The sequence below is a fragment of the Protopterus annectens genome, chromosome 12.part0 (assembly GCF_019279795.1).
Source record: "Protopterus annectens isolate FY-2018-M chromosome 12.part0, PAN1.0, whole genome shotgun sequence".
In the NCBI taxonomy this organism is placed as follows: domain Eukaryota; kingdom Metazoa; phylum Chordata; order Ceratodontiformes; family Protopteridae; genus Protopterus; species Protopterus annectens.
This window is the reverse complement of record NC_056746.1, coordinates 1,571,736,355-1,571,761,829: the sequence shown is the minus strand read 5'-3', so window position 1 is coordinate 1,571,761,829 and position 25,475 is coordinate 1,571,736,355. Positions and strand designations below refer to the sequence as shown.

The 25,475-nt window shown below is 40.3% G+C and overlaps 1 protein-coding gene across 1 annotated transcript in view; it reads left to right on the top strand.

Moving 5' to 3' along the window:
* The first annotated feature begins 14,610 nt into the window (after positions 1-14,610).
* Positions 14,611-25,475, top strand: part of TEKT3 (tektin 3) — a 988,003-nt gene continuing 977,138 nt past the window's right edge. Inside the window, exon 1 of the mRNA XM_044090523.1 lies at positions 14,611-14,734. The gene's annotated coding sequence lies outside the window, so the exon portion shown is untranslated. The remainder of the gene's footprint in view (positions 14,735-25,475) is intronic.

Here is a 25,475-nt window from a genome sequence, read left to right as displayed (position 1 = left end):
TGTTGCTGTAGTAGTTTGCAGGATGCCAAAACAGGATCTGCAGAGCTAAAATAAGTGCAAACCCGTGTAAACACAGGTTTTAAGGCAGAAAGTTAAAAGGGATAGAAAGCCCAAAACGACCAATAAGGTACAATTTCAGAGCTGGAAACCACTCCTCTAGTGATAGATAGGCTGCTCAGTGCTTACCACTCCCACTGATAAGCAGAAAGACTTTAGGCTGCTCAGTGCTTACCACTCCCACTCATAAGCAGAAAGACTTCCCTCTATCACAGCAAGGTCTGGACAACTCAGAAACTCAAAATACAGTCTTGGAATCAGCAAATCTGAAATCTGTACTATTCTAGCTACAGAAAATGGCGGGAAACAAGCAAACAAATTCAATTTTTTTTTTGTTTTTTTTTTTTCTTTTTTTGAAAAATAGTCAGAAAAACAATTTAAACAGCAGTAAACACACTTTTATGGCCCAGAAAAGGCTAGCGCACTTGAGTGTGTTGCCGACAACAGTAAATACAGTTGAAATAACTTAAAAATGACTAAAAAGTGCAGTAAGCAATCTTAAATAGCAAAATGCAGTATGAGTAAATGCAGTAAGCTGAAAACAGCTAGTTTAAAGTGCGGAAAGCAATTATAGGCAAAAAAGGCAAATGGAGGTACTTATAGTCATTCAAAGTCTCTCCTTTCTGCTGCTATAGGAGTTTGCAGGATGCCAAAAAGTACAGTTGTGTACTCTTACCATAAATGTAGATGTTCGAGTGTGTTCACTGCAGCAGCCCCTGTTCGGCCAGAATCCCAAAGTCTGGATCGGGTGCCAGCTGAGGTCGCATTTATTCTGACGTCAATGTGCCAGAAGGTATAAAGACCTCAGCTGACGCCATTTCCCTAGTTTTTCTTGCCACAGATGTCAGGTGCCCAGAAAGAAAAGGCTAAAAAAGAAACCATGCCCAAAACCTCAGCAACCAAAATACCTCAAAACAGACAATACTCAAGGAAAAAACAAAAGAGGGGATAGGAGGGAGGGTAACCCGGACTGCAACAGTGAACACACTCGAACATCTACATTTATGGTAAGAGTACACAACTGTACTATGTCCTTCGTGGTTCACTGTTGTAGTCATCACTGTAGGGTTGAGTCCCAAAGCTAAGAAAGGGTGGCTGAAGGAGAAAGAGAGGGAGCGGTCACAAAACCTTGCAAAACCGCAGAAGCAAAACCTGCCCTGGATTTAGAATAGAGAGGGAGGTTGTAATGCTTAGAAAAAGTATGTACAGAACTCCAAGTAGCAGCTTCCAAAATATCCTTGGTAGGAACCCCACAAAGAAAAGCTGCTGAAGTAGCATTAGCCCAGGTAGAATGAGTCCTAACATTAACAGGAACCGGACTGCCATGATAAGAGTAACAGAACTTGATGCAATGGGCAATCCACTTGGAAATAGTTTGCTTAGTGATTGTTTTCCCCTGAACAGTAGGAGCATAAGCGACAAACAACTGATCAGATTTCCGGAATATCTTGGTCCTGTCCAGGTATAGACAAAGCTGTCTGTGCACATCTAGAGACTGTAAAATACTTTTTTCCTCACTTTGAGGATTAGGATAAAAGGTAGGCAAATGAATAGACTGATTCAAGGCCACTGCCGAAACCACCTTGGGCATAAATGTGGGATTAGTCCGTAGAGATACCCTGTCCTGATGAAAAATAAGGAAGGGTTCCACAGCCATGAGTGCTTGCAATTCCGAAATTCTTCTAGCAGAGGTAATAGCTAAAAGAAAAGCAGTTTTCCAAGACAAAAATTTCAAATCCGTGGAAGCTGCAGGTTCAAAAGGAGACAAAGTTAATTTCTCCAAAACATAGTTAAGATCCAGAGTGGGAACAGGAGCCCATATAGGGGGCCGAATATTCCTAGCCCCTCTAAGAAATTGTTTAAGTAATGGATGAGAAAAAATCGGAGGATCGGTATCATAATGTGCAGAAATAGCAGAAGCATGAAGCTTAACAAATGAAAAAGATAGGCCCGTATGTAATAACTCTGTCAGATACTGTAAAATCAGAGGAATGTTCGGAACAGAAGAATCACCACCCTGGACTTGACTCCAGGAGCAAAATCTTTTCCATTTTCCCGCATAAGATTTTCTAGTGCTGGGCCATCTAGCTTCAAGGATTACATCCAATACCTGTTTGGAAAGGGCAGAGGTGTTTACAGACCCTGGATCCACCAGGCAGCTAGATGCAGAGTCTCAACATGACTGTGCAGTATCCAGCTGTCCCGTTGAGACAGTAGATGAGAGATTTGAGGCAGAATCCAGGGAGGCTCCTGAACCAAGTTCATCAGAGTGGAATACCAGAATTGCCTAGGCCATTTGGGAGCCAGTAGAATCATGTGCGGTCTGTCCTGTTTTATCTTCAGTAGTACCCGAGGTAGAAGAGGAAAGGGAGGAAAAGCATATACTGAGAGGTGTTTCCAAGTGAATGAGAGGGCATCCACTTTCCATGCTAGTTTGTGGTAGGTCCTTGTGCAGAATGTTGGAAGTTGATGATTCTGAGGGGATGCAAAGAGATCTATGTCCGGACATCTCCAAGCCTTTATAATCATCCTGAATATCCAAACATCCAACATCCATTCATGTGGATCTGAAATGCGTCTGCCAGAGTGTTGTCTTTCCCTGGCAGGAATTGCACCTGTAAGTCGACACTGCAGGTCAGAGCAGTGTACCAGAGATTCATGGCTAATCTGCACAGAGGGTAAGAGTAAGAGCCCCCCTGCTTGTTGACGTACCCCATCACTGTAGTGTTGTCTGTCCATATCAACAATTGTCCTCATAGAAGAAGGTCCCTGAAGGCTATCAGGGCATTCTGTACAGCTAGCATCTCCTTCAAATTTATGTGCAGGTGCGTTTGCTCTTTCGTCCAAACACCCTAAAGACATCTCCCGCGCATGTGGGCTCCTCATGCATAATCTGAAGCAACCGTTGTCAGAACTTGGTTGGTCGGCAGAGGACAAAAAGGCTTCCCCTTGTTCTGTAGACAGGCTTCGGCCCACCAAAGAAACTCTCGCTGGAGACAAGGCAAAATTGTGACCACTGTTTCCAAACTGTGGTAATGCTGACACCAGACACTCTTGAGATACCACTGCAGTTTCCTCATATGCAGCTTTGCATATGGTATTAGCAGAATGCAGGAGGCCATGTAACCCAAAGCCTGCAGAATTTTTCTTGCAGTCAGCTGTTTAATTGAAGCTAGGTGTCGGAAAAAAGAAGCCAGTTGCACTTTTCTGTCTGGTGTCAAGGAAGCCATCTGGGTTAAAGTACTCAGAAGAGCACCCAAGAAAGTAATCTGTTGTGTGGGTACCAGGTTTGATTTCTTTAGATTCACTGTGAAACCGAGGCACTGAAGAAGATGCTGCACAAAGGCTAGATGCCAAAGTAGAGTGTCTTTGTCGTCCGCTTGAAGAAGACAGTCGTCCAGATAAGGGTAAATTTGAATCCCCTTCTGTCTGCAAAACGCCATTACTGGTGCCAGGCACTTCGTAAAGACCCTGGGCGCAGTAGATAAGCCAAAGGGCAGCACAGAGAACTGGTAATGTTTCGAGCCTGCTTTGAAACACAGATACCTTCTGCACACTTGCCTTATAGGAATATGCAGGTAAGCTTCTTTTAAGTCCAAAGTCACCATCCAAGCGTTCTTGTCCAACATAGGCAGCAGCTGCTGCAGAGTGAGCATCTTGAATTTTGGTATATCTAGGAAGGTGTTTAGTACAGAGAGGTCCAGGATTGGTCTCCATGAATTTTCCTTCCTGGGAACCAGGAAAAGTCTGGAATAAAAACCTTGCCCTATTTCTAAATTTGGCACCATTCTATGGCCCTCATAGCCAGGAGGGACTGAACCTGCTGTTGTGCCTCTGCCCACTGATGATTTGGCAGGTATGGCCAACTGTTCAGTTTTTGCAAAGTGTGGAAATGAAATCTGTAACCTCTTGAGACTATGTCCAGAACCCATTTGTCCCGAGTTATATGGTTCCAGTTTTGATAAAAAAGAGAAATCCTTCCCCCCAAAGGAGCTTCCAGGAGAGGAGCCTCTGGAACCAGAAAGGGAGAGTCATAAAGACTGTTTTCGGTAGGGTTGAGACTTATCTTCACCTCCCTTGGGAGAGGGGGCACTCCACTGCCTATTCCTAAAATGGGACTGTGACTGTCCCCTACCACTGGGATGCCTGAATCTGCCTTTCTGAGACTTGTCCGAGCCCGGAAAGGACCACGGTTTAGTTGGCCAGTGTCTGCTAAATCTAGGAGGTTGCACCTGTAAAAAATCCTTAACCGTCTGCATAGATTTGGCTTTGACTTCCATTTTCTTCAATACCTCTTCAGCGTTGGACCCAAACAGAACATCGTGCTGCAAAGGGGCATCCAAAAGTTTGGCTTTAATCTGATCCGGCAAGCTTTGATCCCTTAACCAAGCATGTCTTCTAATAACAGCGCCAGTTGTTGCAGCCCTAGAAGAAGCTTTCAAAGAATCAAAACCACAATGCAGGGTATGTCTACCCACTTGTTCAACAGCATGCAATAAATCCTGTAACTCCTGATTATCCGCACCAATAGACACAGCTGACATCTTTTGTTGAAATACAGACAAAAGGTATTGCTGACACTTCAGCATATGAAATTGACAGTTCAAAGCCCTAATAGACAGTGTAGCAGAAGTATAAACCTTTTTACCCCATCTCTCCAAAGCCCTGGACTCTCAGTCAAAGGGAATAGGATTTTTAGCAGAGGCCGCTTTAACACCCTTAGGACCTTGAGAAATTGTTTCCGGATCAGGCGAAAGATTTTTAAAAAGAAATTTATGAGAATCTGGAACCCTATAATACCTATCCGGTTTGGCTGGAGTAGGGGGGAAAAGAATCAGGAGAGAGAGAAGCTTCCAAAAAAACATCATCAACAATGTCCAATACAGGGGGAATAGCCAGAGGCTTATGCTGTGGGAGAAGAAGAAAATCCCTAACCTTTTACTGGATTCAGAGAATTCCTGTCCTTCCCAGTGAAAATGCACCCTCATATCATGCAAAGTTTCACCAAAAGAATAACCCTCAGGAGGAGAGGCGGAAGGAAAGGAATCTTCAGCATCAGAATCCTCATAAAGAGGAAAAGAATAATCCTGCTCAAGGGAAGAAGCAGAAGAAACAGAAATTTGGTCTGAAGAATCATAATTGGACTGTAATCTAGGCTTCTTGTCAGGAGGGGGATGAGAGCCCCTGATCATAGTTAAGAGATCTTCAGCCATCCTAAGCATCTGCCTCTGAGGCCTAGGACCCTGATCAAAAGGTGTCTGTGCTAGCCACTTCACTTTAGCTGGAGCCTTAAACTTTGACTTAGCATGTAAACCTGAATCCACATTTACAGGAAGCTGTGAAGGCCTGAGAACTCCCTCAGAAGCCGGTACCTGCCTACAGGCTCTGGACCCAACTGAGGGAGCAGTATCCGAAGGTCCAGTCCCTGGCAATTCTGAAGACCCCATCAGCTCCACACCGGAGTTGGTACAGGCAATTGGTTCAAAAGAGGTGGACGACAGGGGCTGCAAAGACTGACGACTGACGAACCAGCAACTGGCAATAACTGAGTAACATCCTTTGCTGTGGATCTCGGAGGCCTGTCTGCATCCCTGCACCTCTTACACACCCCAGAAGCCGGAAAAAAGTCTGAAGACATGTTATAATTAAACTTTTTTCCAAAATATTAAAAGGCAAAGTTATATCTATGCCTAGTAGTACGCTGATTAAATCTAGCACAAAACACACAATTAGCAATGTCGTGGTCAGGACCCAAGCAGGGAATACAGTAAGAGTGAAAATCCCTATGAGGGATTTGCTTCCCACAAGAAATACAATTATTAACTTTTTCTGACATCTGACTGGAGCAAGAAAAAGACCTCCCCAATGGGGTATTTATCTGTAAAAAACGAAAATCCTGGGATTAGATCCAAAAACAAACAGGAACAGGCCGACCGGCATCAGTGACCTGCAAAGGGCACCATGCGGCAAGAAAAGCTGGGGAAATGGCATCAGCTGAGGTCTTTATACCTTCCGGCACATTAACGTCAGGATAAATGCGACCTCAGCTGGCGCCCGATCCAGACTTGGGATTCTGGCCGATCGGGGGCTGTTGCTGGCAGGAAGAACCCTACAGTGATGACTGCAACAGTGAACCACGAAGGACATCAGGGTCTGCAGGGCTAAAACAGAGCAAATCAGTGCAAACACAGGTTTTTAAGGCAGAAAGTTAAAGGACAATAACGGGATATTAAAGCAGATTGCTCAGCCTGCTGTCACTTTTAGTCCCTGTTCATTAATACAGCCACAAAAAATCACCCATGCAGCTTTAAAAACTAATCCACGCAACTGTTTTCCCTGTTAGGCTTCCTACCTTTCTGTACTGTTTTAATTTCACTTTGAAAAACAAGTTGAAAAACCTCTAGCTGGCTCTGAAATGATCACGTCACATCTGTCAGAGCTCCTGCTCTAGCAACCAGGATGTTTCCTTCCCCAAAATGATGTAATGCCCGCCTGATTTTCATGCTGTATAGAAGAGCCAGTGGGCCTCCCACATTGTGATGTCAGAGCTGCCTTGCCTAGCCCACTCTTAGTCTAGCAAAAATGTTAAACTATAATCTCACTTTTCTGAAGAGCCCTACCGATATGTGGCAAAGTACAGGCAGAAGCACAGTAACAGCTGCAAAACCTAAAAGCATAGATTTGCAATGACCATGTGTAGACATTAATTGCATATTTTTACATAAGAAGCAGATGTTTGTCACAATTAATCGACAACACTACATCAGATTACAAGAAGTATGCAATGCCATAATTTTCTTAAATTACCACTTAAAAAAGTATGTGGGTGCTGTCATGCAAGTCTGTGAAATGTTTTGTGTTTATAGTGCATCATTTGTTAGCTATTTAACCAAACAGAAAGGAAAGATAAGTGGGAGTTTGATGGTTTGCAAAACAGTGATTATTCCTAGTGCTATGGAGCTTGGTTTTAAATTTGACAGGAGGAGTGCAATAAAAAAAAATCTCCCACTGTAATGAAGGAAAGGCTGACAAGAAAACAGTACATTAATCTGGTCACCTGCTGTGAGCTGTCAATCACATGCAGATAATGGGTCAAATTACCCTTAGCTCTTTGACAGCTAGGGAAGGTAGGTGTGAAGGGGAGGGGAGATGCCTTGAAGAACTAGATTTCAGCCTTCACAAAAGAACTCAAGTTAGTATTTCTAAGAAGAAAGAGCAATAAAATGCACTTTTTAGTTCTGCTCTGGTGCATTTGCACTGCTTGTGTTTGATGTAGGCATTGAAAAAGGGTAACATTTTAACCAAATGAAGGTGACTATAACACAGCAGTGAATGCCTGTAAAATCAGTGTACTGACAGGAACTTTAGGGAAAATGTGGCAGATCTGATGCAATTTTCTGGAGACAAACAATGCATTCTGGGATACTTGGAGGCAGACTAAACAGTAAGAATTATTTCAAGATGCCAGACCCCATATGGTCAGAGTCAGAAATTGCATATAAAAATATCTAAAAAGCTCTAAATAGACCCAGAGTGGTGTTAAAATGTAGGAAACACCAAACCATGATGTAATAAACATTTTTGAGTGTGTGGGTGCGGCTATCCTTTAAAAGGGATAGAAAGCAGCTCTAAGCGGATACTAAGGTACAATTTCAGAGCTGGAAACCACTCCTCTAGTGATAAGATAGGCTGCTCAGTGCTTACCACTCCCACTGATAAGCAGAAAGACTTTCCTCTACCACAGCAAGTTCTGGACAACTCAGAAACTCAAAATACAGTCCTGGAATCAGCAAATCTTTTTGAAAAACAGTCAGAACAACAACTTAAACAGCAGTAAACACATTGTAAAACACAGAAAAGGTTAGCAAACTTGAGTGTGAAGCCTGCAACTGTAAATATAGTAGAAATAACTTAAAAATGACTAAGAAGTGCAGTAAGCAATCTTAAATAGCAAAATGCACTATCAGTAAATGCAGTAAGCTGAAAACAGCTAGTTTAAAGTGTGGAAATCAATTATAGGCAAAAAACGGCAAATGGAGGTACTTTAGGAGAAAAGTTTTTTTTTTAATAAAGCATTTTATTTATGGGAGGTGAATGGAACATAGCTTGCAGAAGGAAAGATAACAGAATGGCCCAGAAGAGAGATTATAACTAAATAAGGAAAACTTTTCAGGAGGTACCTGAACGTATTTTCCCTGGAGGATATTTTTCACTTATCAGGGGACCAGAGAGAATATATCAGCTATTCCCTAGATAAAGCAACTGGGCTAGATTAAATAGAAATTATATATCACAACACCATGTGTACATGATTGAAAGGTTTGAGACGTAGACAATAAATGAGTATGCTCAAGCCCCTATATTGACCAGGTTAAGGATTAGAGAAAACAAAAGAAAGAAACTGATGCTGCTCTAATCTTAATATTAATGATAATCACAGACACAAATGCAACCAGTAAAAAAGGAAATCAAAATGCAAACCAACTTTGAAAAAATGTATTGAATATTATGAAAGAAATAAAATAAATAGTGATGAGTGCTCTGACTGAAGGTAAGAATAAACTGCATCAAAATGGCATTTGGGAACACTAAAATTGAATTAAGTAATGTTTAAGATCTCAAAAGGTGATAGTGAGAATTTTGTATGCGATACATAAAGATGTAAACTGAAATTAAGTTAAATTAAAGTTTTTTTTGCATGTGGATTCATGTTTCATGTGAATCTGTAAATATGAAATAAAGTGATATTAATCATAAGAAAGGGAAATCAAAATGCAAACCAACTTTGAAAAAATGTATTGAATATTATGAAAGGCATAAAAGAGATAGTGATGAGAGCTCTGAGTGAAGCCAAGAGTAAACTGTATCAAAATGGCATCTGGAAACACTATGTACAAATCAGTGCTCAAGGGGAACAATTATGTATGAAGAAAGCTGGCAGGACTTACAAAACTGAATTAAGTTATGTTTAAAATTTCAAAAGGTGATGGCAATAATTTGTATGTGATATATGAAGATGTTGTGGATTCATAATTAATCTGTAAAAATGAAATAAAGCTCTGAGTGAAGGTAGGAGTAAACTGTATCAAAATGGCATCTGGAAACACTATGTACGAAGAAAGCTGGCAGGACTTACAAGACTGAATTAAGTTATGTTTAAGATTTCAAAAGGTGATGGCAAGAATTTGTATGTGATATATGAAGATGTTGTGTATTCATGATTAATCTGTAAAAATGAAATAAATCTGTATTTATTTTAAAAAAAGTAATTGCATTGTACCTAAGTATTGGTAAGTCCAGAACACTACATCTCAGCTGCAATGAGAACTGCAAAATAGCTGAGCAAACTAGGAACAGCTTGTGTCATGCTACTGGATAAATGGTAGAGTTCTCTCCTCACCCCAAGGAATCTAAAATGCCAGTATTAAATGCAGGGGGAAATTTAGATCAAGATTTTATAGACAGTAGTGGCAGGCAAGTTTCAGATTACTGCATTCAGCTGTTTTCATCTTAAAATGATAGTTTATTTTGAGTCAGTAGTACAAATGTGTCTAACATTCTCACCTTGACAAAATATTCTTTCACTTTGGTTAATAAACCAAATAATGAAAACCATAATTCTCTAACTAAAAAGTTCAGCTCTACTTGATTCCTAAGTAGACTATTCTCCATCTGTAAAGCCTAGCACTTGCTCCTAAAGTACTTTTTACTCTGATATAGCACTTTTATTATACATAGTACCCCACCGGCCTAAAAACACCACATCCCCCGAAGTCTTTTTTTTCAAACTCATCTACATAAAGTTTTTGTCTATTCCTTCTAGCATGATGAGGGATCATTTGCTAGTCTCCTCTCCTGCTCAGCTGGTGAATCTGGGAATATTGAGGCAATGTTACAATTGCCTCATGTACACTGACAACCCTCTCCTTCTCCCACAAAACACAAATACATGCGAGAGATGCAAATATATAGCCAAACTGGAGGCTGAGCTCTCTCAACATAGGGCTGGCACGACCAGACAGGAGGAGAAGGTAACCACACACACCACAAACCCAGTCTCACATAGCACTATCACAACTTCAAATCATACACATAAACACACAAAGACATACTGGAGGCTCTGATCAAAACCTACCAAAACAGCAGAGGCCACCAAAGCAGACACCCAAACAACTGCCTCCACAGGGCACAGCACATGCAACACATAGACCACAGAGTCAGTGTGCCAAACAGTCACAGCCCTTAAGGCCAAACACAATGCCAGACACACTCGTTATTGGTGACTCCATAGTCAGACACACTGACGTCCCGCTCACCAGATTGAGTAAGGAGAAGGTCACAGTAAGCTGCCTATCGGGAGCTAGAATCCGCCACATAACGCAAGCACTCAGGTCACTCAACTGCAGGTACAAGTATGACTCAGTCATTGTCCATGCTGGCGTGAACGACCTGAGACGTACCTTCCTGGACTACATGAAAAGAGACATAGAGGAGCTCTCTGATTATGTAGCCCAGGCAGGTATGACCCTGACCTTGAGCAGTATCCCACCTTCACCAAGAATGATGCCACAATACGAAGATAAGATGATCAGCTTCAATAATTGGCTTAAACTATGGTGTCATTCAAAGGGGATCCAATGTCTGTCTGCCTGGGATGACATGCTGGACAAGCCACGCTGCTTTGCAAGGGACGGCTTGCACCTGTCACCCCTGGGCTTCTGGATTTTGGCAAAGGCTCTTGCCACCCCCATTGTGCCTTTTTTAGGCAGGGCTCAAATTCTAAACCTACCACCCTAGAACACAAAAAAGGAAAAAAACTAAGGGTAATGCTGCTCAATGCCAGAAGTCTCAACCTCAAGATGCATGCACTCGAAGCCCTTCTCAGTATGGAGAACATCGATGTCTGTGCTGTGACTGAAACCTGGTTCAAGGCTCCGGAGAGCACCCCGGCACTATCAGGTTTTACCTCATATCATGCGTTCCTGCCCCAAAATCCGGACAACACCAAGAAAGGAGGGGGGTGTCCATATTCATCAAGGACACCCTCACCTCAAGGTTGGTGGCAATGCATGATGCATCGGAAACCATCCAGGTGCAATTAACCGTAGGCAAGACTGCTCTGCAGTTTGTAGCCTGTTACAGGCCACCCTCTCAAACTCAGGAACCTCACACAGCTTTCCTGAAAACACTGGAGGGGATAAATATATCTCCAAACACCATCATACTGGGTGATTTCAACTATCCAAATATAGACTGGGATCACTACTCAAGCCCCAATACTCTAGCCCAAAGGTTCCTAGAGTTCATAAACTCAAATGCCATGGAACAACTAGTCACCATCCCCACAAGAGGAGAAAACATACTAGATCTCATCATCACAAACATGGGGTCAAAATGTTCAACACCAGAGGTATACCCATTATTGGTGAGATCAGATCATAAACTAATCTCACTGGAAATCCACATCCCGCCCCCACCCCAGATAAAAAAGACCACAGTGAAGAACTTCTCAAAAGCCGACTTCACACTCCTAAAGACTGGTGTGGTCTCTTTCAAGGCCCCTGAGCCAGCAGAAACCATTACTCAAACCGCTGAATCACTTACAAATGACTTCTACCAGCACCTCCAGGACTGCATGGATCAGGCAATCCCAAACAAAACAAAGACTCTTTGTACCAAAGGCAAGCATCCAGTCTGGTGGACCCCAGCCATAAACAAGCTTTACAACAAAAGGAAGAAGCTACTACAAGATAGAGCAAAATCCATAAAAGGGAAGACACCCTTGATCATTGAGATCTCTCATAAAAGCATCCAAGGCAAATTTTGAGAGAAAAATCACTAAGGACTCAAAAGACAATCATAAGGCCTTTTTTAGCTATGTTAGAAACCTGGGAGGAAACTCCCAGATATGCTCAGAATTAGTGCAAAATGATGTAAAAATCACGGAACCTACAGACATTGCCAACATACTGGCTGACAGGTTCAGTGCAAATTCCCCCCCTCCCCCCCAAAAGGAGAGATATCTATACCAGAGGATTGTAGTCCCCCAAACATCTCAAATGCTCAGGTTAGAACTGCTCTCTCCAAGGCGAAAAACACAGCATCCATGGGACCAGATGGTGTCCCCGGTTGTGTGCTCCACGAACTCAATGAGGAATTAAACCTGCAGTTAGGGCAGCTGTTTAATCTTAGTCTCACCTCAGGATACGTACCCAAGGAGTGGCGTATGGCAACGGTGGTCCCACGTCACAAAGAAGGTGCCTCCACCGACCCTGGAAACTACCGTCCCATCAACTTGACAAGCCTGGTCTGCAAAGCTATGGAGAGGATCATAATGGAACTCATAAATAAAGACATAGGGGACTTGCAGACTTTGGATCCAACCCAGTTTGGCTTTGTCAAGGGCAGATCATGCCTTTTAAACTTGGTTGACTTTTTCGAAACAGTCACCAAGGCCATTGACGAGGGCAAGGCAGTCCACACAGCCTACCTTGACCTGGCAAAGGCTTTCGACACAATACCCCACTCGGGTATCATTGAAAAACTCACCAGCTTAAACATAAACCCATACATCACAAGATGGGTTGCAAACTGGCTAAGTGACAGAACCCACAGGGTCAGAGTTGCTGGCGCCATGTCAGACTCCAAGCCTGTCACAAGTGGTGTCCCACAGGGCTCAGTCCTGGGCCCACTCTTGTTCGGCATCTACTTTTCAGAGGTACAGGCAAACACAGGAGGATTATGGCTGACAAAGTTTGCAGATGACTGCAAACTGGGTACCATAGTTAAAAACCCATCTGACACAGACATCCTTCAAAAGGGTCTCATAGAAACAGATAACTGGTTCCAGAGCCATGGCCTAAAGTTAAACGCCAAAAAATGCATAGTCATTTCCTTCGGGAAAAACAAGGTTACCACTAGTTACCATATAGGTGGCAATCCACTAAGCACAGAAGAGGTTATCAGGGATCTGGGGACCCAGGTTGACAGTAACCTTTCGTTTGACACTCACGTTGCCAAAGTAGTTAGGAAGACTTTCTACATTGCCCACGTGATCATGAAGGGTTTCACATCTAGATCAAGGGAGGTCATCGTTCCCCTGTACTCATCACTCATCAGACCAATGATTGAGTACAATGCCCCATTCGGAATGTATTTGACCCGGCACCTGCAGCAATTGGAAAGGCCCCAAAAGTTCCTCACCAAAAGGATAAAGGGTCTCAAAAATATGTCTTATGCTGCCTGACTGAAGGAACTCCAGCTCTATTCAGTCACTTACCGTCTGCTCAGAGGTGACCTGTGCCTGACATACAAGGCCATGTCCAACCTGGAATTAATGAACATGCTTCACCTCAAAAAATCTAAATCCATCAGAACTACAAGGGCAAGAGACTTAAACCTCGACACGGCTATTAATAGGACGTGCTGGAGGGACAGATTCATCACCCAGAGACTCCCTATGCTGTGGAACAAAATCCCGGTTCATGTGAGGCAGAGCACCTTGCTGGCCTTTTTCAAGAGAAATCTTGACCAGGGAGATCGCAGGTATACCCCAGGGATAACCTCAGTGTCACTGCTTGACAGAGATGTTTGTATTTATTTTGTCATTAACTTTTGCAATCCCCAAATTTCCAGCAGTGATCTCTGTTTCCATCATTTGAACAAATTTTAGTATATCAGTAACAATATTTCAGCAATATCGCATCTAATGTTCTAATGCTAATTTTCAAACCATATGTGGTTGAAAGTAATCACAACAGAGCTGCTAAAGCAATCCTTGCCTGACCGTAATCGACAAGTAAAGTATACTGTCCTATTCACATCCTCATTAAATGTACTTTTAGTCAGTGAGTGAGGATTAAAATAATGGCATATATCTTACTCCTAAGACTTCTGTAAGAAAATCTTCAAAGCAACAAGTTTTACTGAGAAACAGCTCATATCCAAGGAAACATAAGCATCTCATGCATCCACGGAAAGTACTCAGAAGTACTCCCCCTGACCCGAAACATTCTTCTATAGGAACATGTATGGAAACATTATGAAGAGAATACATTGAAGTCAGTACTAGACAAGATAAGTGAAACACTGAAACTTAACCCAAGACTTAACCCATGGTTTAATATCAAATCAAGTTGTAAGGATTTCCTGTAAACTTGACACGAGACTTCTGCCATCAGATTACAGTGCCTTCAGGAAATATTGACGGGGGAGAATTATTTGAGAATGCACCTGCAGCCTCTCGCAAAGCACCACCCACTTTGTTACCTAGTAATATTCATCTTCCATCAAAGCTTCGGGCTGAGAAAGTGTTTTCTACCCAATCCACCACTGTACCACAGATCTACCACAGATAATGTATCCCTTGCCTGGAGAAAGACACCAATCTCTGAAGTCTGAGCAGTTGCTACAATAACTGCGTCCATGGTAACCTCAAACTAAGGACAATCTAGCCGGCAACTGAACAGCTCTCCTGTACACCTATTGGGCACAACCAACGTCTGCTCCGTTAAACTTCTCGTGGAATGGCAGAGAGAGCTGTCTATCAGAAATGGGTGGGTTTAATTAGCTCAGTTTCAGGTTGGGTTTCTCGGAGTCCTCGGAGCCTTCAAAGTGCGAAATTCTTTCAGAGCTCTAAAGTTTGTTGACACAAGGAGCTGATGACTGATCGTGAAAGGTGAGGGGAAAGTAACTTCTTATAAAATATATATGGCGGTGCTGTTTTTATTGTAAACACCAGGCTACTTTATGACACTTGTGTATAAAATGACTACATGATTATTTCAATTAAATATTTTAATAATATAATAATGTAATACTTTATTTTATTCGAGGAGCAAGATTTTTTTTCCTTATAAAATGGAGCAGTATTTAGCACACCAAGTAGAATAACAAATATTATGTCTAGCACTGTATCTACGTGAAATATATCTAATGAATTAAGAGAGTATCTATCAGCAGTGTATGTGCGCGTGCGTTTGTTTTATTTTTAGGAGCAGTTATGACCATATGATATAGATTGCTTATCAAATAATGCATTAAATGTGCGTTAATGTAATGGTATTTAGAACTAAACTGTAAATAACCGGATCTCTCACTTTTCCTAGAGAAATTTTAATTAATTAAATAAAAGTAATACTGTTAGTATCACAGAGTTTTTCTTAAAGTTGTTTGTGATGTAAGGCGCAGTATATTTGTTTCGAGTTGTCAATAGGGTTATACACCCATCAAGTTAAAATTATTTAGGACGTAATGACGTTTTTTTCCTCCTTCCCGTGGTTATGCAGTAGTTTTTGCATAATTTCAACTCGATGAGCTCTTGTTATTACTTTTTCTTTCTTACAAGTGCATGTATACCTGCCATGTAAATTATATTTCAGCAGCTTAGCGCTGATTTCTCCGCATCATTGTTTTCATTAAAAATGCTAACTAAGACGACGTTCAATTTTTTTCCCTTTAACTTAGTACAAAGCCGCAGGAGGTAACGTTCAAGCAATTCTAGCTAGAACCCATTCTTCTAATCCTACCTGCTGTTATTGGTCACTCGTTGCATCCTTCCCCTCCGTACCCTCTTTATCTGTCTCTCTGTCGTGTTCTATTACACTGACTAAATGTTATTTTTTGAATTAAAATTGTTTATGTTGTCTGTCAAATTAGTTCGCATGAAAATTATTATTTACGTTTTCTGTCACGTTGTATTTTAAACCAGTTTATACTTCGATGCATTTATGAATGCATGTGTATCAGTTTATTGCAGCATTATTAAATATTTAAGCATTTATATTCTACATTGTTTTGTATTTGTGTGTGTGTGTGTGTGTGTGTGTGTGTGTGTGTGTGTGCGTCTGTTTTGTTTCCCACTTTATCCACCATATCTCCCTGTCTCTCAAGCGCCCATACACACGTCTACATACATACTCACACTTTATGTGCATTGCCCATTTTGACAGCAGAGGTATTCAAGTATGAATGATACAAGGAAGATCAACCCCCCCCCCCCCCCCCAGAGCTGAATGAAATTAAAATCCGTGAAGATTTTTGGGTGGCAAAGAGATCTAATGGTTGCCATTGTTGCCTTGCAATGTCTGCTTCTCTGACTGGTCTCGTCTCTAAAGTGCCTTCTGGACTGATGCCATTTATGTGACCTCCTTTGTGTCAATCAGGATTTTGCATAGGACCTCTGTTTTCCTCCCACGTCCAAAGACATGGAGGTAGGTGAAGGGTCAATGCTGAAATTGCTCCTAGTTGTGTCTACAGGGTGTGAGTGACTGCACATGCTTCTATTGGTGGACTAGCATCCCATTTCAAATTGCTTTCTGTCTTAAATCCATTGTTTGCCCCAACAGGCTCTAGAAACAGATACTGATGGTAATGAAAATGCATGTATGGTTAAATATACATAATCTGTCTCTACATGAATCTGAACTGAATAAGGCAGGTGTGGGGGCGATAATGAAGAAAACTGGATTGCACCAGTATTTTTTTGAATAGCGCTCAGAACATCACTGCAGTTGTGTAGCATCTAGAAACTGCTGCATATCATCTCGGCCACAACTCTCAACTTCTTTGTTCAATAAACAGGGACAAAGCTTAAAATAATGGGTACAAAACACATTTCTGATACTCAGGCATCTCAATCGAACTTATTATGAGGAATGTTCCTCATTTTTATGTTAAAAAGTCCATGTTCCTTACTGTACCACATTTGAATTGTTAAGGATTTTTCTAATTAATGTAATAGTCAAGATATAAGCTCAACAACAATAAAAAAAAACTTTTTATATTTAGCATATTTAGAGGCAATATTAGTTTCAGATGTTAACAGAGAACACTGACCTTTGTGTAACCATGTCACTTGGTATTCTGGATTTACACCTATGTGCAGTCCAATGTTCTCCATTATCTCCGGTTTGGGCAAGTGTGTGTGAATGTGTTTGTGTGTGTTAATGCTGTTGCTGTTGCTATAGTTAAACTTTTTGAAGCATATATTGTCAAATTTTAAATGGCCGGACAGATTTGTCTGCATGTCAACAGCACCTAAAGAAAACTGACTGCTAAAACATATAATACCAAATGTGGTGGTGTTAGATAGTTTGGATTTGCAGGATATTATAGTTAATCAGTTTTAGCAGAGTGTGAAATACATATTTTACACAAGAAACAATCTGCTTGCATTAGCTACTACACTGCATGTTGTTGACATGTAATGTGTTCTTCTTTATACCAGCAAGTAGCAAAGTGATATTCTTATGACAGTATGCACTCCTCTTTATCAGCTGAGAATCAGTGATAAAATAGTGTACTGTTCTTTGTTTCTTTTTATTTTTTTCACTTGTGTTTCCATGCCATCGTCTGTGGTCCAGGTAGGCAATTAATATATTTACTAAACTATGAATATCAAGAGTTTAAAGAATTTATCAAAATAATGTTATAAATTTTTGTCAAGTTATTATTTAATAAGGGCCATACTATGCAATGAACAGATTAAGAAAATAATCTATGTGCTGTTTTGCATTCTAAATAGAAATAAAAGCTAAAATGTTCCACTTTTTGTGTTGTTATAGAAAGAATCTTAACAATGTATCCATAACAAAGAGTTTGCCTTAACACAGCTTGCATTGCAGCCATCCATTAGTTCGTAGTCTCCACTCCAGTGTGTGTGTGTGTGTGTGTGCGTGCGTGCCTATGTGTGTGTGTGTGTGTGTGTGTGTGTGTGTGTGTGTGTGTGTGTGTGTATGTGTGTGTGTGTGTGTGTTGGGGGGGGGTTTCTGGAAAATGAACAGCTGATTGATAACCTGTCATCAAAGGAAGTTAACTTTAATTGCCCCAGAGAATGCATATGGCAGAGCTAATATTGTTTCATTACTAACACTGTGCTTAGACCAAAAAGGCAGTCATCATTTAAGCAATGAGTATGGCCACTCAATCATAAAAACTCTCACAAATGTGCAGTCTGATTTTAACTTTATTTCTGAAGTAAGGTAAGATGTTATTGCAAGCTAGTCCAATAAGACAGGAGCTGCAACCTGTTGACCTGAGTATGGTTCCAACAACGTCCTTTTGCACAGTGTATGACTTCTGACTTCAAACAAATTGACTAACCAGACCAAAGCTTCCGAATCATATCTGGAAACAGGTATTTATGTCCAAAGGTAGTTGGTAACTTCACAAGAGGGTGGTCTACAGGAAGCAAATGAATGGATGGGGCTAACTGAAATGGGGTACAGCTATATTACAGCACATCAATGGCCATTTACCTGTGATCAAGCGATAGCAGGGTTCCATCACATTCATGCACAGACTGTCATAGTCGCCACTCATTTTAGTCACTTTATTGACCATATATGTCTCAGATATCTAACTGCATTCAACAGAGTTTGCCTTATGAGAAATGGAACCAAAGACAAAGGACTCCATGGGTTCCCCTGCTGTCCATGGGTTCCCTCTTACAATCCTCAATTCCACCTGGTTCTCCCATCCTGGTTTCCCCCATAACATCCTAATGGGTTATTCCTTTTTCCTTCAAATGTTGTCTTACTTTACAAGTTTTTCCTTAGTCCTATTAACACAAGCTAACCGGCAAAGACTATAGTAACTGAAGAGGAAGTAACAAAATTAAGTTAGGGGTCAGGACCTAGGAAACCATGAGGTTCTAGGTGCTTTTAGGTGCATTTTAGAGACTTTTACCAACCTTTGGATCCAAGTATATCCTAAGCAAAAAATACAAGCACGGAAAGAAATTCAGTCTTATTTTTTTTCTTTGAAGGAAGAAATAAGTTATGTTCAAAGGTGATAAAATAATAGTTCCCAATAAACTGAGAAAACAAATAGTTATGGGGATAAATCATATATGTTATACCCAGATCAAAGCTAAAGAACAAATGGCCAAAGTAATATATTTCATCTTGTTGCTGTCAGGTGTATACCAAACATGCCTCCTTACCCCTACCACCCCAAAACATAAGCCCCTGTATATATGTATGATGGCTGATTATGTGGAAAGGGTACTTTTCCATTATAGGGCAACACATCTAAGGAGCACTTGCAATGTTAGCATGAGGTCGTGCGCTGATGCCGCTGATCTGGGTACACCCTTCACTGTAATCCTAACTGATTGCTACAGAAATCCTTAAACTTTATGAGGAACGGACCCAAATATTGTTCAAAATAACATGGACATGCTGTGAAAATATGGACAGTTGATAGGTATGCTGATTGCTTACCAAAATCCATGTAGAATGTCAATATTTATGGTAATACGTGCACAATAGGTAATATTTTGAGGAATATGAACTGTTTAAGGGCCCACAGGAGGTGGACACAGTATCATTCAACCCATTCTACTCCCTCGGAGAGCTGCCTGTTGTGCATTTTGGAAATAAATATGGGAACATGTCAATAAAGGTGCAATACATAAAGTCATTACTAAGACAAATGTGGTAGGTTGTCCCTGAAAGTCAAGGACAGTCTTGAGGTAGTGTCCATAGACCTCTTTTTATTGTGGTTAAAACAAACTGCCATTGTAACTCTTTTCACACCCTTCATTGTGTGGTTGAGTATATTCACGAAGTACAAAATGCCTTTGAGAAACGAAGGTACTTTTCTGATGTTGGCCTGATAACGGAAAGCAGTCATTAGAAGTGTTGTCCAGTTAATGGAAAAGTACCATGGAAAATATAAATATGTATTCTCTTAAACAAGCTATTCTAACTTTCTGTGGTGTATACCTCTGAGGTTTGATTGTGGCAAAAATAATGACTACTGTCCCCATTCAAGCTATAGTGGCCTTTTGTGCACAGCTCTGAGCAGGGCTAGTTTCAAACTAAGTGATGCCCAGTGTAGAGGTTGAAGATGTGCCCTTCAGGGTTAGGAGCCTGGCGGCTCCCAAAATCTATGATATTCTAGATTTTCTGCAACTCATTTACTTTTTTATTTGTAGATAATTATTTGCTGATTCTGTTTTGTTTATTTTTTGTACTGCTGGCCATAAGAATTGTATATATATGCCTCATAGTGTTATGTGTGTCCAGATAAAACACTGGTGATGATTTATTTTTGATGCTTGCATAGACATGCTGACACTTTCCCTAACAAGTCAAGTCTATCAGAAGATTACATATACACACACTCTTGCACTGCACACTTACCTCCAGTCAAATCTGAGGAATGCAGATTACCGTATAGCATGTATTTGGATTGTTGGAGGAAATCAGGGTAGCAGGAGATTACATATATACACACACTCTTGCACTGCACACTTGCATCCTAACAAACCTGAGGAATGCAAATTACCCTATGGCATGTCTTTGGACTGTTGCAGGAAATCAGGGCAGCAGGATGGAAATGTCATAGAGCCTGAGACATCATTCAGACACCATACAGAAGGAGTAAAAGCCAATAATACAACATGAGAACCAAGAGCTGTTGAGATGGGATTACTGTCCACTACACCACTGTGTCAGACATAAATTGCTTTCACATACACATTCTGGTCAGACTATGAAAGATAGCTACTGATTCTATATAGTGCTGATATGTGACAGTGATGGAAAGTGAAAGAAGTTATGAGTAAAGTTTTACTCTTTTTATAACACAACACCCCACTCACATGTATGCATGCATGCATAAGTCATAGCAGTAATAACTGTACACCAATCTCAACAAGTACAATACACTGTGTGATATTGCTTCTGTCAAGCCAGCTCAGTAATTAAGTATGATGAGACGGCCTTTGTACCCTTCAAATATAGCTCCTTTCAGCTGTGCACACATTAAAAGTCTGACTGTGACACAAATAAGGCCACCGTAAATTAATCCAATTTGTTTCACAGAAATGTGCACTAATTCACTAATTCTGCAAAGCCAGACTAATGAGTGTTTCATTTGCTAATAACAGCAGATTAAGTAATTTTTATCTACAGGAAGCTCCCATACCTAGTTAGGTATTATAGCCACTTTGTTGGTCGTGTACACCTTGGATGTCTGATTGTGAAAAAATAGTAACTTAAGGTAATGTATTTTATCTTTGTTATATATAAACTTATGTCATGTGAAGCCAGAATAGTAACTGTTTAACATCAGCAAATGACAGCAGGGTTAGTTATTTTCATGTTTTCATCCACAGACAGCACTCTGTACCCAGCAACTATAGCTACTTTGTTGACTGTCTACACCTCAGTTGTCTGTATGTGATTAGAAAAGAAATGACAACACAGTGTATTTCAACTTTAGTAGCCATAGTAAAGTACTCCATCTTATCTTACGTAACAGCACACTAATCCTGCAAACCCAGATTAATGGCTGCTTAACCAGTGCAAATGACAGCAGGATCAGTCACTTTCATCTGCAGACAGCCCCCATACCAAGAAATAATAACCACTTTGATGACTGTTTACACTTCAGATATCTGATTGGGATAAAAATATTCCCAGCAATGCATTGCAACTTTTTTTTATAAAAATAGTATTTGCACGAAAGTATTTCAGCTTTCTTCATAGAAATACAAATTAATCCTGCAAAGACAGAATAGTGACTGTTTCACTTAAGCAAATGGAGCAAGGCCAGTCATTATTAGCCACAGGCAGGCAGACAGACACCCTAAAAGTAGCAGTTATATCCACTTTGCTGTGTACATGTCAGATGTTTGATGGTAGTACAAATGTCTTCTTTGTCCAGTGTATTTTTCCACTACCACTGCAGCTTTTCTGTCTTTAAACAGATCTTCTTGAAAGGCTCCAAAACTGTGGTGCTAGTAAGTGGAATAAACTGTACAAAGCAGACAAGTGCGTCTTATTTTATTTTCTCATTCTTAAGGCCCAGTGTTTCATATTTTTTAACAAAAGTGGCCACACACTAACAGATGTGTCCACAAATGATGACCACTTTGTGCACTGTTTGCACCTCAGATGTCTGACTGTGATAAAATGAATATACAAACACCTACATAATTATCAAAGTAATGCACTTCAGTTAGTTGTTATCATATTTATGCAGTGCAGTTCACTGCAGTCCCCAAAACATGCGCACTCGCGCTCGCACACACACGCACACACACACACACACACACACACACACACACACACACACACACACACAGACACACACACATACACATAAACAAAACCTACAAAGGCTATATTAGAAGTTCAATTACAAATTGTATCATTTGCTGGAGTCATATCCTGCAGAGGTAACTTTCCATTGTGGTTTCACTGAACATTTGTTGATTTACAGCCATTTTTGTATTAGGTTTGCCTTGATCACTACAGCACTGCTTTACTGTTAAAAAAGTAGGCTCATGTATTACCCCATCTCCTACTGTCTTGCGATTCAGGACAGGACTCTCTGTTGGAAGCATATAAGTTTGCCTCCCCTGACAGTTTATTCTCTGCTTCCTTTCAATTTCAGTGGCATCTGTTAAGGAGACATGGTTTGAGTGCTGTAGACCAAAAGACCTTTGTTCTGATTTGCTGACATTTGACATTAATTTCTAGAGCTGAATGCATGGTTGAATGTCTCTCTGGAAAACTAATCCTTGTTATGTTGAATCACTTTCGTATTATGTTGTCATTCTGTACTGCAGACATTGTTAGTATCTTCACCTTTATTGATGACTTGGAGATGGCACTAAATGACCATCTACTTAATTTCTGGGGAACTATATTTAGGGTCTGATGCTTTACATGGGGTCTGCCTTGAGAAGAAAGCACTATACATTCTAAAGTAGCTCTTGTCAGTTGGTGGAAAGAATATAAGCCAATTGTATATCATTTGACTGAATAATACGGGTATCTAACTGGGAGTAGATCAGTGAAATAAAGAAGCAGTGACAGCAATGTCAAGCTCTGTTTTACTTCCAAATTAAAGTTATGTCTACCTTGTCTGGAAATTCAGTGTGGTATTGGCCAAGATGCTGTTTGTGAAAGCATTTTCTTTTCCTTAAAAATGGAATACAGTGAATACAGAGGATTGCTGGTGGAACTCCCTTACATTTGCATCACTGGTTAAATATAATATCTCCTTGACAAATTAGGCTGCATTTTCTAGAGCACACTTAGAATACCATATGATGGTATAACTGAACATACCTGAGGAATCAGAGGAGGATAGTGTTGACTTTGAACAAACATAGCCCATGTAAATTAAATGTACACACGCACACACACACACACACACACACACACACACACACACACACACACACACACACATGCACTGTTAAAAAATACACATCTTACTGCATAGACTGGCTTGCAGTAGAAATTAGATCTCAAATTTATTAAAAACAATTCCATGGCTGATGTCCAGGCCACAAAGTCACCTTATGCATTCTTTCACTTTGATTCATGCTGTGACAGGCAGCTGTCATCAGATCCAATGGGAAGGGCTGATCACTGCTTCATGTTGCATCACATGCAGCCTCCATTAGACCATTATTTTGACTGGTCTGGAAATAACAGGAGAACCTGTCATAAGGCCATATCTGTAAATGTAGAACTGTCTTAAAAATGCCCGGCTGAGTCAGATAACATTTTTTTATAGAACTCCTAGTGCATGTGTGGAGTTCAAAATGTTCAAACAGCAAAGTTGACTACTTTAAGAATAAACAAACAAACAAACAAATAAATAAAAAAAAAACAAACAGCAATTTTACTGTAGCAGGGCTCCACCAAACTCCATTGCCATGCACTACCCTGGTCAGGTATAATGTCTATTTCCTTGTGAACTAAGGCAAAAATCATTAATTAAAATTCTGTACACGAGTTTGTTTAAATATTATATAACTTTACCATACCTTAATTTCCAAGCCTGCTGATAGTAAGTTGGCAGTTGAGGGGTGAGCATTACAGATTTATTCCATGATCAAGCTTTGGGTCTGGCTTGCTTCGGTTACTGTACTCAGCAAGGAACCAAGGCCAAAATAAACAAGTTGTGCAGTCTGCTCAGGCAGAGCTGCTATTAATTGCTAGAAGTATACACTTGCTGTGTAGTTATAATAGCATGCAGAAAGCTGGAGATCTGGAGTAAACATTTTGCTTGTAAATGTACACTCTATTAAAGTACCCTAGCTCAGATCTGGTTTAAGTCTAAGTGAAAACTTTGTAGTTTAACCTCCCACGGTGACAGTAAAAGATGTACCCTGTGCAAATATCATGGAAAATGCTAGAGATTCATTGCTGCAGATTAGTGATTCTGTGCCCCCCCTTAATTAATGATGCAGGACCAACTGTTCTTTGTGTTATCACTTGTCACCATAAGCACTCAGAATAACCTTAGACTGTACTACCAGAACACCCATGGATTTGTTCATTACTCAGCTTAGTGCACCTGCTACCCATATGACTACATGTGTAGCCACACCTTCTGTTTGAGAAGATCCTCAGTAGCATTCTACATTTTCAGTGTATGCAGCTCTAGGTTAATAGTTTTGCAGTGACATTAAGCATCATAATAGAGGGGTCTGGAAATGTGGCATGATACGTCTGTTTCCATGAAATGTATGCACACATTTTTTTCCTAAAAATAGGCATTTTCTGCACACTTCAGTACATCCCTGACCAAAACAAAACACACAGCAATGAACTGTCACTGAATGTCCATCATGTGTACAAGTAGCATTTACCTTCTGCTACATAGCAAAGAGGGCTGGATATTGTTCTCTTTATTTTCCCCCTAATAAACTCTTAAACTGTTTGATTTCTAAACAGACCTAATATCCATGGCAGCACAAGTAAATGGCATACCCCTGTGAATACATTAATGGACATTATGCACTGGGAATGAAAACAGTAATTGATCTTCTTTTATGAATGCTGTGTTAACGTGCACCACCACCCCACCTTCCATAAATTAGGTATTTATTTATTTACTTCCTATGTTAATCAGACATGTGAACACAAAACATCTAAATGCTGAGTTACATGCATACAGTTGATATTGCAGACAAAAGTATATGTATAAATCACTTGCCTAAAATGTGATGTCAGTTGATGTGACATTACACATTTCAGCAATTAGCGTCATGTTCCAGAATAGCTGGAGTGGTGCATACATCCACATATATATCTGTGTGTTTGTGTGTGTATCTATATTTATATATTTATATCTCATCTATATCTAATACATATCTGTGGTATCTGTTTACCTATATGTGTATATATATATATATATATATATATATATATATATATATATATACATATATACACACACACACACACACACACACACACACACACACACACACACACACGAATATAGATATGCATGTATATATAGTTTACATAATTAAGAGAATGTTCAGTTTGAATTAGCTTTCCAGGATGAATTTGAGGCAGTTATTTACAATTGCAAGGAGGTACGTACTGCATAAGACTAACATAATTCTGCATTCATTTTTGGATTAGAAAAACAATCCC